The sequence below is a fragment of the Schistocerca nitens genome, chromosome 4, assembly GCF_023898315.1.
Source record: "Schistocerca nitens isolate TAMUIC-IGC-003100 chromosome 4, iqSchNite1.1, whole genome shotgun sequence".
In the NCBI taxonomy this organism is placed as follows: Eukaryota; Metazoa; Arthropoda; class Insecta; order Orthoptera; family Acrididae; genus Schistocerca; species Schistocerca nitens.
In genome coordinates, this window is record NC_064617.1 from 5,219,713 (window position 1) to 5,236,754 (window position 17,042).

Here is a 17,042-nt window from a genome sequence, read left to right on the forward strand (position 1 = left end):
AAGGGATACAGTAAACCGGCAGAGGTGCATCGGAATGTAAAACTGGTGACACAGGAAACGCTCAAGACATTGACCTTACGAAGACTATTTTCTTTTACTTATGTCGGCATTGTGTCTCTTATATTTAATTTCAATGCAATTTCTGTGTTTCATCGTCAATGGGAAGGTCCAAGGGAAACAGTAAACCTGCAGAGATGCATCGGAATGTAAAACTGGTGACACAGGAAACGCTCAAAACATAGACAGTAGGAAGACTCAGTCTTCCTGTACTTAAGTCGGCATTGTGTCTCTTATATTTATTTCCGTGAAATTTCTGTGTTTCATCGTCAATGGGAAGGTCCAAGGGAAACAGTAAACCTGCTTAGGTGCATCGGAATGTATAACTGGTGACTCAGGAAACGCTCAAAACGTAGACAGTAGGAAGACACAGTCTTCCTGTACTTAAGTCGGCATTGTGTCTCTTGTATTTAATTCCGATGAAATTTCTGTGTTTCATCGTGAATGGGAAGGTCCAAGGGATATAGTAATCCTGCAGAGGTGCATCGGAAAGTATAACTGATGACACAGGAAACGCTCAAAACATAGACAGTAGGAAGACTTAGTCTTCCTGTACTTCAGTCGGCATTGTGTCTCTTATATTTAATTCCGATGCAATTTCTGTTTTTCATCGTCAATGGGAAGGTCAAAGGGATACAGTAAACCTGCAGAGGTGCATCAGAATGTAAAACTGTTGACACAGGAAACGCTCAACACATAGACAGTAGGAAGACTCATTCTTCCTGTACTTAAGTCGGCATTGTGTCTCTTATATTTTATTCCGATGAAATTTCTGTGTTTCATCGTCAATGGGAAGGTCCAAGGAATACAGTAAAGCTGCAGAGGTGCAACGGAATGTAAAACTAGTGACACAGGAAACGCTAAAAACATAGACAGTGGGAAGACTCTGTCTTCCTGTACTTAAGTCAGCTTTGTGTCTCTTATATTTAATTCCGATGCAATTTCTGTGTTTCATCGTCAATGGGAAGGTCCAAGGGATACAGTAAGCCTGCAGAGGTGCATCGGAATGTAAAACTGGTGACACAGGAAACGCTCAAAACATAGACAGTAGGAAGACTCAGTCTTCCTGTACTTAAGTCGGCATTGTGTCTCTTATATTTATTTCCGATGAAATTTCTATGTTTCATCGTCAATGGGAAGGTCCAAGGGATACAGTAAACCTGCAGAGGTGCATCGGAATGTAAAACTAGTGACACAGGAAATGCTTAAAACATAGACAGTAGGAAGACTCAGTCTTCCTGTACTTAAGTCGGCATTGTGTCTCTTATATTTAATTCCGATGCAATTTCTGTGTTTCATCGTCAATGGGAAGATCCAAGGTAAACAGTAAACCTGCAGAGGTGCATCGGAATGTAAAACTGGTGACACAGGAAACGCTCAAATCATAGACAGTAGGAAGACTCAGTCTTCCTGTACTTAAGCCGGCATTGTGTCTCTTGTATTTAATTCCGATGAAATTTCTGTGTTTCAGCGTGAATGGGAAGGTCCAAGGGATATAGTAATCCTGCAGAGGTGCATCGGAAAGTAAAACTGATGACACAGGAAACGCTCAAAACATAGACAGTAGGAAGACTTAGTCTTCCTGTACTTCAGTCGGCATTGTGTCTCTTATATTTAATTCCGATGCAATTTCTGTTTTTCATCGTCAATGGGAAGGTCCAAGGGATACAGTAAACCTGCAGAGGTGCATCAGAATGTAAAACTGTTGACACAGGAAACGCTCAACACATAGACAGTAGGAAGACTCATTCTTCCTGTACTTAAGTCGGCATTGTGTCTCTTATATTTAATTCCGATGCAATTTCTGTGTTTCATCGTCAATGGGAAGGTCCAAGGAATACAGTAATCGCATAGGTGCATCGGAATGTAAAACTAGTGACACAGGAAACGCTCAAAACTTAGACAGTAGGAAGATTCTGTCTTCCTGTACTTAAGTCGGCATTGTGTCTCTTATATTTAATTCCGATGCAATTTCTGTGTTTCATCGTCAATGGGAAGGTCCAAGGGATACAGTAATCCTGCATAGGTGCATCAGAATGTAAAACTGGTGACACAGGAAACGCTCAAAGCATAGAGTGTAGGAAGACTAAGTCTTCCTGTACTTCAGTCGGCAGTTTGTCTCTTATATTTAATTCCGATGCAATTTCTGTGTTTCGTCGTCAATGGGATGGTCCAAGGGAAACAGTAAACCTGCAGAGGTGCATCGGAATGTAAAACTGGTGACACAGGAAACGCTCAAAACATAGACAGTAGGAAGACTCAGTTTTCCTGTACTTAAGTCGGCATTGTGTCTCTTATATTTATTTCCGTGAAATTTCAATGTTTCATCGTCAATGGGAAGGTCCAAGGGATACAGTAAACCTGCTGAGGTGCATAGGAATGTAAAACTGGTGACTCAGGAAACGCTCAAAACGTAGACAGTAGGAAGATATAGTCTTCCTGTACTTAAGTCGGCATTGTGTCTCTTGTATTTAATTCCGATGAAATTTCTGTGTTTCATCGTGAATGGGAAGGTCCAAGGGATATAGTAATCCTGCAGAGGTGCATCGGAAAGTAAAACTGATGACACAGGAAACGCTCAAAACATAGACAGTAGGAAGACTTAGTCTTCCTGTACTTCAGTCGGCATTGTGTCTCTTATATTTAATTCCGATGCAATTTCTGTTTTTCATCGTCAATGGGAAGGTCCAAGGGATACAGTAAACCTGCAGAGGTGCATCAGAATGTAAAACTGTTGACACAGGAAACGCTCAACACATAGACAGTAGGAAGACTCATTCTTCCTGTACTTAAGTCGGCATTGTGTCTCTTATATTTAATTCCGATGAAATTTCTGTGTTTCATCGTCAATGGGAAGGTCCAAGGAATACAGTAAAGCTGCAGAGGTGCATCGGAATGTAAAACTAGTGACACAGGAAACGCTAAAACATAGACAGTAGGAAGACTCTGTCTTCCTGTACTTAAGTCGGCATTGTGTCTCTTATATTTAATTCCGATGCAATTTCTGTGTTTCATCGTCAATGGGAAGGTCCAAGGGATACAGTAAGCCTGCAGAGGTGCATCAGAATGTAAAACTGGTGACACAGGAAACGCTCAAAGCATAGAGTGTAGGAAGACTCAGTCTTCCTGTACTTCAGTCGTCAGTGTGCCTCTTATATTTAATTCCGATGCAATTTCTGTGTTTCATCGTCAATGGGAAGGTCCAAGGGAAACAGTAAACGTGCAGAGGTGCATCGGAGTGTAAAACTGGTGACACAGGAAACGCTCAAACGTAGACAGTAGGAAGACTCAGTCTTCCTGTACTTAAGTCGGCATTGTGTCTCTTGTATTTAATTCCGATGAAATTTCTGTGTTTCATCGTGAATGGGAAGGTCCAAGGGATATAGTAATCCTGCAGAGGTGCATCGGAAAGTAAAACTGATGACACAGGAAACGCTCAAAACATAGACAGTAGGAAGACTTAGTCTTCCTGTCCTTCAGTCGGCATTGTGTCTCTTATATTTAATTCCGATGCAATTTCTGTTTTTCATCGTCAATGGGAAGGTCAAAGGGATACAGTAAACCTGCAGAGGTGCATCAGAATGTAAAACTGTTGACACAGGAAACGCTCAACACATAGACAGTAGGAAGACTCATTCTTCCTGTACTTAAGTCGGCATTGTGTCTCTTATATTTAATTCCGATGAAATTTCTGTGTTTCATCGTCAATGGGAAGGTCCAAGGAATACAGTAAAGCTGCAGAGGTGCATCGGAATGTAAAACTAGTGACACAGGAAACGCTAAAACATAGACAGTAGGAAGACTCTGTCTTCCTGTACTTAAGTCGGCATTGTGTCTCTTATATTTAATTCCGATGCAATTTCTGTGTTTCATCGTCAATGGGAAGGTCCAAGGGATACAGTAAGCCTGCAGAGGTGCATCAGAATGTAAAACTGGTGACACAGGAAACGCTCAAAGCATAGAGTGTAGGAAGACTCAGTCTTCCTGTACTTCAGTCGGCAGTGTGTCTCTTATATTTAATTCCGATGCAATTTCTGTGTTTCATCGTCAATGGGAAGGTCCAAGGGAAACAGTAAACGTGCATAGGTGCATCGGAGTGTAAAACTGGTGACACAGGAAACGCTCAAACGTAGACAGTAGGACGACTCAGTCTTCCTGTACTTAAGTCGGCATTGTGTCTCTTGTATTTAATTCCGATGAAATTTCTGTGTTTCATCGTGAATGGGAAGGTCCAAGGGATATAGTAATCCTGCAGAGGTGCATCGGAAAGTAAAACTGATGACACAGGAAACGCTCAAAACATAGACAGTAGAAAGACTCATTCTTCCTGTACTTAAGTCGGCATTGTGTCTCTTATATTTAATTCCGATGCAATTTCTGTGTTTCATCGTCAATAGGAAGGTCCAAGGAATACAGTAAAGCTGCAGAGGTGCATCGCAATGTAAAACTAGTGACACAGGAAACGCTAAAAACATAGACAGTAGGAAGACTCTGTCTTCCTGTACTTAAGTCGGCATTGTGTCTCTTATATTTAATTCCGATGCAATTTCTGTGTTTCATCGTCAATGGGAAGGTCCAAGGGATACAGTAAGCCTGCAGAGGTGCACCAGAATGTAAAACTGGTGACACAGGAAACGCTCAAAGCATAGAGTGTAGGAAGACTCAGTCTTCCTGTACTTCAGTCGGCAGTGTGTCTCTTATATTTAATTCCGATGCAATTTCTGTGTTTCATCGTCAATGGGAAGGTCCAAGGGAAACAGTAAACCTGCAGAGGTGCATCGGAATGTAAAATTGGTGACACAGGAAACACTCAAACATAGACAGTAGGAAGACTCAGTCTTCCTGTACTTAAGTCGGCATTGTGTCTCTTATATTTAATTCCGATGCAATTTCTGTGTTTCATCGTCAATGGGAAGATCCAAGGGAAGCAGTAAACCTGCAGAGGTGCATCGGAATGTAAAACTGGTGACACAGGAAACGCTCAAATCATAGACAGTAGGAAGACTCAGTCTTCCTGTACTTAAGTCGGCATTGTGTCTCTTATATGTAATTCCGATGCAATTTCTGTGTTTCATCGTCAATGGGAAGGTCCAAGGAATACAGTAAACCTGCATAGGTGCATCGGAATGTAAAACTAGTGACACAGGAAACGCTCAAAACATAGACAGTAGGAAGATTCTGTCTTCCTGTACTTAAGTCGGCATTGTGTCTCTTATATTTAATTCCGATGCAATTTCTGTGTTTCATCGTCAATGGGAAGGTCCAAGGGATACAGTAAGCCTGCAGAGCTGCATCAGAATGTAAAACTGGTGACACAGGAAACGCTCAAAGCATAGAGTGTCGGAAGACTCAGTCTTCCTGTACTTCAGTCGGCAGTGTGTCTCTTATATTTAATTCCGATGCAATTTCTGTGTTTCATCGTCAATGGGAAGGTCCAAGGGAAACAGTAAACCTGCAGAGGTGCATCGGAATGTAAAACTGGTGACACAGGAAACGCTCAAAACATAGACAGTAGGAAGACTCAGTCTTCCTGTACTTAAGTCGGCATTGTGTCTCATATTTATTTCCGATGAAATTTCTATGTTTCATCGTCAATGGGAAGGTCCAAGGAATACAGTAAACCTGCAGAGGTGCATCGGAATGTAAAACTGGTGACACAGGAAACGCTCAAAACATAGACAGTAGGAAGACTCAGTCTTCCTGTACTTAAGTCGGCATTGTGTCTCTTGTATTTAATTCCGATGAAATTTCTGTGTTTCATCGTGAATGGGAAGGTCCAAGGGATATAGTAATCCTGCAGAGGTGCATCGGAAAGTAAAACTGATGACACAGGAAACGCTCAAAACATAGACAGTAGGAAGACTTAGTCTTCCTGTACTTCAGTCGGCATTGTGTCTCTTATATTTAATTCCGATGCAATTTTTGTTTTTCATCGTCAATGGGAAGGTCCAAGGGATACAGTAAACCTGCAGAGGTGCATCTGAATGTAAAACTGATGACACAGAAAACGCTCAAAACATAGACAGTAGGAAGACTCAGTCTGCCAGTACTTAAGTCGGCATTGTGTCGCTTATATTTAATTCCGATGCAATTTCTGTTTTTCATCGTCAATGGGAAGGTCCAAGGGATACAGTTATCCTGCAGAGGTGCATCAGAATGTAAAACTGCTGACACAGGAAACTCTCAAAACATAGACAGTAGAAAGACTCAGTCTTCCTGTACTTAAGTCGGCATTGTGTTTCTTATATTTAATTCCGATGCAATTTCTGTGTTTCATCGTCAATGGGAAGGTCCAATGGATACAGAAAACCTGCAGAATTGCATCAGAATGTAAAACTGGTGACACGGAAAACGCTCAAAACATAGACAGTAGGAAGACTCATGCTTCCTGTACTTAAGTCGTTATTGTGTTTCTTATATTTAATTCCGATGCGATTTCTGTGTTTCATCGACAATTGGAAGCTCCATGGGATACAGTAAACCGGCAGAGATGCATCGGAATGTAAAACTGGTGACACAGGAAACGCTCAACACATAGACAGTAGGAAGACTCATTCTTCCTGTACTTATGTCGGCATTGTGTCCCTTATATTTAATTCCGATGCAATTTCTGTGTTTCATCGTCAATGGGAAGGTCCAAGGCATACAGTAAGCCTGCAGAGGTGCATCAGAATGAAAACTGGTGACACAGGAAACGCTCAAAGCATAGAAAGTAGGGAGACTCAGTCTTCCTGTACTTCAGTCGGCATTGTGTCTCTTATATTTAATTCCGATGAAATTTCTGTGTTTCATCGTCAATGGGAAGGTCAAAGGGATACAGTAAACCTGCAGAGGTGCATCGGAATGTAAAACTGGTGACACAGGAATCGCTCAAAACATAGACAGTAGGAAGACTCAGTCTTTCTGTACTTAAGTCGGCATTGTGTCTCCTATATTTAATTCCGATGCGATTTCTGTGTTTCATCGACAATGGGAAGGTCCCAGGGATACAGTAAACCTGCAGAGGTGCATCGGAATGTAAAACTGGTGACACAGGAAACGCTCAAAACATTGTCCGAACGTAGACTGTTATCTTGTACTTATGTAGGCATTGTGTCTCTTAAATTTAATTCCGATGCGATTTCTGTGTTTCATCGACAAGGGGAAGGTCCAAGGGATACAGTAAACCGGCAGAGGTGCATCGGAATGTAAAACTGGTGACACAGGAAACGCTCAAGACATTGACCGTACGAAGACTATTTTCTTGTACTTAAGTCGGCATTGTGTCTCTTATATTTAAGTTCGATGCAATTTCTGTGTTTCATCGTCAATGGGAAGGTCCAAGGGAAACAGTAAACCTGCAGAAATGCATCGGAATGTAAAACTGGTGACACAGGAAACGCTCAAACCATAGACAGTAGGAAGACTCAGTCTTCCTGAACTTAAGTCGGCATTGTGTCTCTTATATTTACTTCCGTGAAATTTCTATGTTTCATCGTCAATGGGAAGGTCCAAGGGAAACAGTAAACCTGCAGAGGTGCATCGGAATGTAAAACTGGTGACTCAGGAAACGCTCAAAACGTAGACAGTAGGAAGACTCAGTCTTCCTGTACTTAAGTCGGCATTGTGTCTCTTGTATTTAATTCCGATGAAATTTCTGTGTTTCATCGTGAATGGGAAGGTCCAAGGGATATAGTAATCCTGAAGAGGTGCATCGGAAAGTAAAACTGATGACACAGGAAACGCTCAAAACATAGACAGTAGGAAGACTTAGTCTTCCTGTACTTCAGTCGGCATTGTGTCTCTTATATTTAATTCCGATGCAATTTCTGTTTTTCATCGTCAATGGGAAGGTCAAAGGGATACAGTAAACCTGCAGAGGTGCATCAGAATGTAAAACTGTTGACACAGGAAACGCTCAACACATAGACAGTAGGAAGACTCATTCTTCCTGTACTTAAGTCGGCATTGTGTCCCTTATATTTAATTCCGATGCAATTTCTGTGTTTCATCGTCAATGGGAAGGTCCAAGGAATACAGTAAAGCCTCAGAGGTGCATCGGAATGTAAAACTAGTGACACAGGAAACGCTAAAACATAGACAGTAGGAAGACTCTGTCTTCCTGTACTTAAGTCGGCATTGTGTCTCTTATATTTAATTCCGATGCAATTTCTGTGTTTCATCGTCAATGGGAAGGTCCAAGGAATACAGTAAACCTGCAGAGGTGCATCGGAATGTAAAATTAGTGACACAGGAAACGCTAAAAACATAGACAGTAGGAAGACTCTGTCTTCCTGTACTTAAGTCGGCATTGTGTCTCTTATATTTAATTCCGATGCAATTTCTGTGTTTCATCGTCAATGGGAAGGTCCAAGGGATACAGTAAGCCTGCAGAGGTGCATCAGAATGTAAAACTGGTGACACAGGAAACGCTCAAATCATAGACAGTAGGAAGACTCAGTCTTCCTGTACGTAAGTCGGCATTGTGTCTCTTGTATTTAATTCCGATGAAATTTCTGTGTTTCATCGTGAATGGGAAGGTCCAAGGGATATAGTAATCCTGCAGAGGTGCATCGGAAAGTAAAACTGATGACACAGGAAACGCTCAAAACATAGACAGTAGGAAGACTTAGTCTTCCTGTACTTCAGTCGGCATTGTGTCTCTTATATTTAATTCCGATGCAATTTCTGTTTTTCATCGTCAATGGGAAGGTCCAAGGGATACAGTAAACCTGCAGAGGTGCATCAGAATGTAAAACTGTTGACACAGAAAACGCTCAACACATAGACAGTAGGAAGACTCATTCTTCCTGTACTTAAGTCGGCATTGTGTCTCTTATATTTAATTCCGATGCAATTTCTGTGTTTCATCGTCAATGGGAAGGTCCAAGGAAAACAGTAAACCTGCAGAGGTGCATCGGAATGTAAAACTAGTGACACAGGAAACGCTCAAAACATAGACAGTAGGAAGATTCTGTCTTCCTGTACTTAAGTCGGCATTGTGTCTCTTATATTTAATTCCGATGCAATTTCTGTGTTTCATCGTCAATGGGAAGGTCCAAGGGATACAGTAAGCCTGCAGAGGTGCATCAGAATGTAAAACTGGTGACACAGGAAACGCTCAAAGCATAAAGTGTAGGAAGACTCAGTCTTCCTGTACTTCAGTCGGCAGTGTGTCTCTTATATTTAATTCCGATGCAATTTCTGTGTTTCATCGTCAATGGGAAGGTCCAAGGGAAACAGTAAACCTGCAGAGGTGCATCTGTATGTAAAACTGGTGACACAGGAAACGCTCAAAACATAGACAGTAGGAAAACTCAGTCTTCCTGTACTTAAGTCGGCATTGTATCTCTTATATTTATTTCCGATGAAATTTCTATGTTTCATCGTCAATGGGAAGGTCCAAGGGATATAGTAATCCTGCAGAGGTGCATCGGAAAGTAAAACTGATGACACAGGAAACGCTCAAAACATAGACAGTAGGAAGACTTAGTCTTCCTGTACTTCAGTCGGCATTGTGTCTCTTATATTTAATTCCGATGCAATTTTTGTTTTTCATCGTCAATGGGAAGGTCCAAGGGATACAGTAAACCTGCAGAGGTGCATCTGAATGTAAAACTGATGACACAGAAAACGCTCAAAACATAGACAGTAGGAAGACTCAGTCTTCCAGTACTTAAGTCGGCATTGTGTCTCTTATATTTAATTCCGATGCAATTTCTGTTATTCATCGTCAAGGGGAAGGTCCAAGGGATACAGTTATCCTGCAGAGGTGCATCAGAATGTAAAACTGCTGACACAGGAAACGCTCAAAACATAGACAGTAGAAAGACTCAGTCTTCCTGTACTTAAGTCGGCATTGTGTTTCTTATATTTAATTCCGATGCAATTTCTGTGTTTCATCGTCAATGGGAAGGTCCAATGGATACAGAAAACCTGCAGAATTGCATCAGAATGTAAAACTGGTGACACAGGAAACGCACAAAACATAGACAGTAGGAAGACTCAGTCTTCCTGTACTTAAGTCGGGATTGTGTTTCTTATATTTAATTCCGATGCGATTTCTGTGTTTCATCGACAATGGGAAGGTCCAAGGGATACAGTAAACCGGCAGAGATGCATCGGAATGTAAAACTGGTGACACAGGAAACGCTCAACACATAGACAGTAGGAAGACTCATTCTTCCTGTACTTAAGTCGGCATTGTGTCTTTTATATTTAATTCCGATGCAATTTCTGTGTTTCATCGTCAATGGGAAGGTCCAAGGGATACAGTAAACCTGCAGAGGTGCATCGGAATGTAAAACTAGTGACACAGGAAACGCTCAAAACATAGACAGTAGGAAGACTCTATCTTCCTGTACTTAAGTCGGCATTGTGTCTCTTATATTTAATTCCGATGCAATTTCTGTGTTTCATCGTCAATGGGAAGGTCCAAGGCATACAGTAAATCTGCAGAGGTGCATCAGAATGTAAAACTGGTGACACAGGAAACGCTCAAAGCATAGAAAGTAGGGAGACTCAGTCTTCCTGTACCTCAGTCGGCATTGTGTCTCTTATATTTAATTCCGATGCAACTTCTGTGTTTCATCGTCAATGGGAAGGTCCAAGGGATACAGTAAACCGGCAGAGGTGCATCGGAATGTAAAACTGGTGACACAGGAAACGCTCAAGACATTGACCGTACGAAGACTGTTTTCTTGTACTTAAGTCGGCATTGTGTCTCTTATATTTAATTTCGATGCAATTTCTGTGTTGCATCGTCAATGGGAAGGTCCAAGGGATAAAGGAAACCTGCAGAGGTGCATCGGAATGTCAACCTGGTAACACAGGAAACGCTCAAAGCATAGAGAGTAGGAAGACTCAGTCTTCCTGTACTTATGTTGGCATTGTGACTCTTATATTTAATTCCGATGCAATTTCTGTGTTTCATCGTCATTTGAAGGTCCAAGGGATACAGTAAACCTGCAGAGTTGCATCGGAATGTAAAACTGGTGACACAGGAAACGCTGAAAACATAGACAGAGGAAGACTCAGTCTTCCCACACTTAAGACGGCATAGTGTCTCTTATATTTATTTCCGATGAAATGTCTGTGTTTCATCGTGAATGGGAAGGTCCAAGGGATATAGTAAACCTGCAGATGTGCGTCAGAAAGTTAAACTGATGACACAGGAAACGCTCAAAACATAAACAGTAGGAGGACTTAGTCTTCCTGTACTTAAGTCGGCATTGTTCTCTTATATTTAATTCCGATGCAATTTCTGTGTTTCATCATCACTGTGAAGGTCCAAGGGATACAGTAAACCTGCAGAGGTGCATCGGAATGTAAAACTGGTGACACAGGAAACGCTCAAAACAAAGACAGTAGGAAGACTCAGTCTTCCTGTACTTAAGTCGGCATTGTGTCTCTAATATTTAATTCCGATGAAATTTCAGTGTTTCATCGTGAATGGGAAGGTCCAAGGGATATAGTAAACCTGCAGAGGTGCATCGGAAAGTAAAACTGATGACACAGGAAACGCTCAAAACATAGACAGTAGGAACGCTTAGTCTTCCTGTACTTAAGTCGGCATTGTGTCTCTTAAATTTAATTCCGATGCAATTTCTGTGTTTCATCGTCAATGGGAAGGTCCAAGTGATACAGTAAACCTGCAGAGGTGCATCGGAATGTAAAACTGGTGACACAGGAAACGCTCAAATTATAGACACTAGGAAGACTCATTCTTCCTGTACTTAAGTCGGCATTAAGTCTCTTGTATTTAATTCCGATGCAATGTCTGTGTTTCATCGTCAATGGGAAGGTCCAAGGGATACAGTAAACCTGCAGAGGTGCATCGGAACGTAAAACTGGTGACACAGGAAACGCTCAAAACATAGACAGTAGGAAGACTCAGTCTTTCTGTACTTAAGTCGGCATTGTGTCTCCTATATTTAATTCCGATGCGATTTCTGTGTTTCATCGACAATGGGAAGGTCCAAGGGATACAGTAAACCTGCGGAGGTGCATCGGAATGTAAAACTGGTGACACAGGAAACGCTCAAAACATTGTCCGTACGTAGACTGTTATCTTGTACTTATGTAGGCATTGTGTCTCTTATATTTAATTCCGATGCGATTTCTGTGTTTCATCGACAAGGGGAAGGTCCAAGGGATACAGTAAACCGGCAGAGGTGCAACGGAATGTAAAACTGGTGACACAGGAAACGCTCAAGTCATTGACCGTACGAAGACTATTTTCTTGTACTTAAGTCGGCATTGTGTCTCTTATATTTAATTTCGATGCAATTTCTGTGTTTCATCGTCAATGGGAAGGTCCAAGGGAAACAGTAAACCTGCAGAGGTGCATCGGAATGTAAAACTGGTGGCACAGGAAACGCTCAAAACATAGACAGTAGGAAGACTCAGTCTTCCTGTACTTAAGTCGGCATTGTGTCTCTTATATTTAATGCCGATGCAATTTCTGTGTTTCATCGTCAATGGGAAGGTCCAAGGGAAACAGTAAACCTGCAGAGTTGCATCGGAATGTAAAACTGGTGACACAGGAAACGCTCAAAACATAGACAGAGGAAGACTCAGTCTTCCCACACTTAAGACGGCATAGTGTCTCTTATATTTATTTCCGATGAAATGTCTGTGTTTCATCGTGAATGGGAAGGTCCAAGGGATATAGTAAACCTGCAGATGTGCGTCAGAAAGTTAAACTGATGACACAGGAAACGCTCAAAACATAAACAGTAGGAGGACTTAGTCTTCCTGTACTTAAGTCGGCATTGTTCTCTTATATTTAATTCCGATGCAATTTCTGTGTTTCATCGTCACTGTGAAAGTCCAAGGGATACAGTAAACCTGCAGAGGTGCATCGGAATGTAAAACTGGTGACACAGGAAACGCTCAAAACAAAGACAGTAGGAAGACTCAGTCTTCCTGTTCTTAAGTCGGCATTGTGTCTCTAATATTTAATTCCGATGAAATTTCAGTGTTTCATCGTGAATGGGAAGGTCCAAGGGATATAGTAAACCTGCAGAGGTGCATCGGAAAGTAAAACTGATGACACAGGAAACGCTCAAAACATAGACAGTAGGAACGCTTAGTCTTCCTGTACTTAAGTCGGCATTGTGTCTCTTAAATTTAATTCCGATGCAATTTCTGTGTTTCATCGTCAATGGGAAGGTCCAAGGGATACAGTAAACCTGCAGGGGTGCATCGGAATGTAAAACTGGTGACACAGGAAACGCTCAAATTATAGACACTAGGAAGACTCAGTCTTCCTGTACTTAAGTCGGCATTAAGTCTCTTGTATTTAATTCCGATGCAATGTCTGTGTTTCATCGTCAATGGGAAGGTCCAAGGGATACAGTAAACCTGCAGAGGTGCATCGGAACGTAAAACTGGTGACACAGGAAACGCTCAAAACATAGACAGTAGGAAGACTCAGTCTTTCTGTACTTAAGTCGGCATTGTGTCTCCTATATTTAATTCCGATGCGATTTCTGTGTTTCATCGACAATGGGAAGGTCCAAGGGATACAGTAAACCTGCAGAGGTGCATCGGAATGTAAAACTGGTGACACAGAAAACGCTCAAAACATTGTCCGTACGTAGACTGTTATCTTGTACTTATGTAGGCATTGTGTCTCTTATATTTAATTCCGATGCGATTTCTGTGTTTCATCGACAAGGGGAAGGTCCAAGGGAAACAGTAAACCTGCAGAGGTGCATCTGTATGTAAAACTGGTGACACAGGAAACGCTCAAAACATAGACAGTAGGAAAACTCAGTCTTCCTGTACTTAAGTCGGCATTGTATCTCTTATATTTATTTCCGATGAAATTTCTATGTTTCATCGTCAATGGGAAGGTCCAAGGGATATAGTAATCCTGCAGAGGTGCATCGGAAAGTAAAACTGATGACACAGGAAACGCTCAAAACATAGACAGTAGGAAGACTTAGTCTTCCTGTACTTCAGTCGGCATTGTGTCTCTTATATTTAATTCCGATGCAATTTTTGTTTTTCATCGTCAATGGGAAGGTCCAAGGGATACAGTAAACCTGCAGAGGTGCATCTGAATGTAAAACTGATGACACAGAAAACGCTCAAAACATAGACAGTAGGAAGACTCAGTCTTCCAGTACTTAAGTCGGCATTGTGTCTCTTATATTTAATTCCGATGCAAATTCTGTTATTCATCGTCAAGGGGAAGGTCCAAGGGATACAGTTATCCTGCAGAGGTGCATCAGAATGTAAAACTGCTGACACAGGAAACGCTCAAAACATAGACAGTAGAAAGACTCAGTCTTCCTGTACTTAAGTCGGCATTGTGTTTCTTATATTTAATTCCGATGCAATTTCTGTGTTTCATCGTCAATGGGAAGGTCCAATGGATACAGAAAACCTGCAGAATTGCATCAGAATGTAAAACTGGTGACACAGGAAACGCACAAAACATAGACAGTAGGAAGACTCAGTCTTCCTGTACTTAAGTCGGGATTGTGTTTCTTATATTTAATTCCGATGCGATTTCTGTGTTTCATCGACAATGGGAAGGTCCAAGGGATACAGTAAACCGGCAGAGATGCATCGGAATGTAAAACTGGTGACACAGGAAACGCTCAACACATAGACAGTAGGAAGACTCATTCTTCCTGTACTTAAGTCGGCATTGTGTCTTTTATATTTAATTCCGATGCAATTTCTGTGTTTCATCGTCAATGGGAAGGTCCAAGGGATACAGTAAACCTGCAGAGGTGCATCGGAATGTAAAACTAGTGACACAGGAAACGCTCAAAACATAGACAGTAGGAAGACTCTATCTTCCTGTACTTAAGTCGGCATTGTGTCTCTTATATTTAATTCCGATGCAATTTCTGTGTTTCATCGTCAATGGGAAGGTCCAAGGCATACAGTAAATCTGCAGAGGTGCATCAGAATGTAAAACTGGTGACACAGGAAACGCTCAAAGCATAGAAAGTAGGGAGACTCAGTCTTCCTGTACCTCAGTCGGCATTGTGTCTCTTATATTTAATTCCGATGCAACTTCTGTGTTTCATCGTCAATGGGAAGGTCCAAGGGATACAGTAAACCGGCAGAGGTGCATCGGAATGTAAAACTGGTGACACAGGAGACGCTCAAGACATTGACCGTACGAAGACTGTTTTCTTGTACTTAAGTCGGCATTGTGTCTCTTATATTTAATTTCGATGCAATTTCTGTGTTGCATCGTCAATGGGAAGGTCCAAGGGATAAAGGAAACCTGCAGAGGTGCATCGGAATGTCAACCTGGTAACACAGGAAACGCTCAAAGCATAGAGAGTAGGAAGACTCAGTCTTCCTGTACTTATGTTGGCATTGTGACTCTTATATTTAATTCCGATGCAATTTCTGTGTTTCATCGTCATTTGAAGGTCCAAGGGATACAGTAAACCTGCAGAGTTGCATCGGAATGTAAAACTGGTGACACAGGAAACGCTCAAAACATAGACAGAGGAAGACTCAGTCTTCCCACACTTAAGACGGCATAGTGTCTCTTATATTTATTTCCGATGAAATGTCTGTGTTTCATCGTGAATGGGAAGGTCCAAGGGATATAGTAAACCTGCAGATGTGCGTCAGAAAGTTAAACTGATGACACAGGAAACGCTCAAAACATAAACAGTAGGAGGACTTAGTCTTCCTGTACTTAAGTCGGCATTGTTCTCTTATATTTAATTCCGATGCAATTTCTGTGTTTCATCGTCACTGTGAAAGTCCAAGGGATACAGTAAACCTGCAGAGGTGCATCGGAATGTAAAACTGGTGACACAGGAAACGCTCAAAACAAAGACAGTAGGAAGACTCAGTCTTCCTGTTCTTAAGTCGGCATTGTGTCTCTAATATTTAATTCCGATGAAATTTCAGTGTTTCATCGTGAATGGGAAGGTCCAAGGGATATAGTAAACCTGCAGAGGTGCATCGGAAAGTAAAACTGATGACACAGGAAACGCTCAAAACATAGACAGTAGGAACGCTTAGTCTTCCTGTACTTAAGTCGGCATTGTGTCTCTTAAATTTAATTCCGATGCAATTTCTGTGTTTCATCGTCAATGGGAAGGTCCAAGGGATACAGTAAACCTGCAGAGGTGCATCGGAATGTAAAACTGGTGACACAGGAAACGCTCAAATTATAGACACTAGGAAGACTCAGTCTTCCTGTACTTAAGTCGGCATTAAGTCTCTTGTATTTAATTCCGATGCAATGTCTGTGTTTCATCGTCAATGGGAAGGTCCAAGGGATACAGTAAACCTGCAGAGGTGCATCGGAACGTAAAACTGGTGACACAGGAAACGCTCAAAACATAGACAGTAGGAAGACTCAGTCTTTCTGTACTTAAGTCGGCATTGTGTCTCCTATATTTAATTCCGATGCGATTTCTGTGTTTCATCGACAATGGGAAGGTCCAAGGGATACAGTAAACCTGCAGAGGTGCATCGGAATGTAAAACTGGTGACACAGGAAACGCTCAAAACATTGTCCGTACGTAGACTGTTATCTTGTACTTATGTAGGCATTGTGTCTCTTATATTTAATTCCGATGCGATTTCTGTGTTTCATCGACAAGGGGAAGGTCCAAGGGATACAGTAAACCGGCAGAGGTGCATCGGAATGTAAAACTGGTGACACAGGAAACGCTCAAGACATTGACCGTACGAAGACTATTTTCTTGTACTTAAGTCGGCATTGTGTCTCTTATATTTAATTTCGATGCAATTTCTGTGTTTCATCGTCAATGGGAAGGTCCAAGGGAAACAGTAAACCTGCAGAGGTGCATCGGAATGTAAAACTGGTGGCACAGGAAACGCTCAAAACATAGACAGTAGGAAGACTCAGTCTTCCTGTACTTAAGTCGGCATTGTGTCTCTTATATTTATTTCCGTGAAATTTCTATGTTTCATCGTCAATGAGAAGGTCCAAGGGAAACAGTAAACCTGCAGAGGTGCATCGGAATGTAAAACTGGTGACTCAGGAA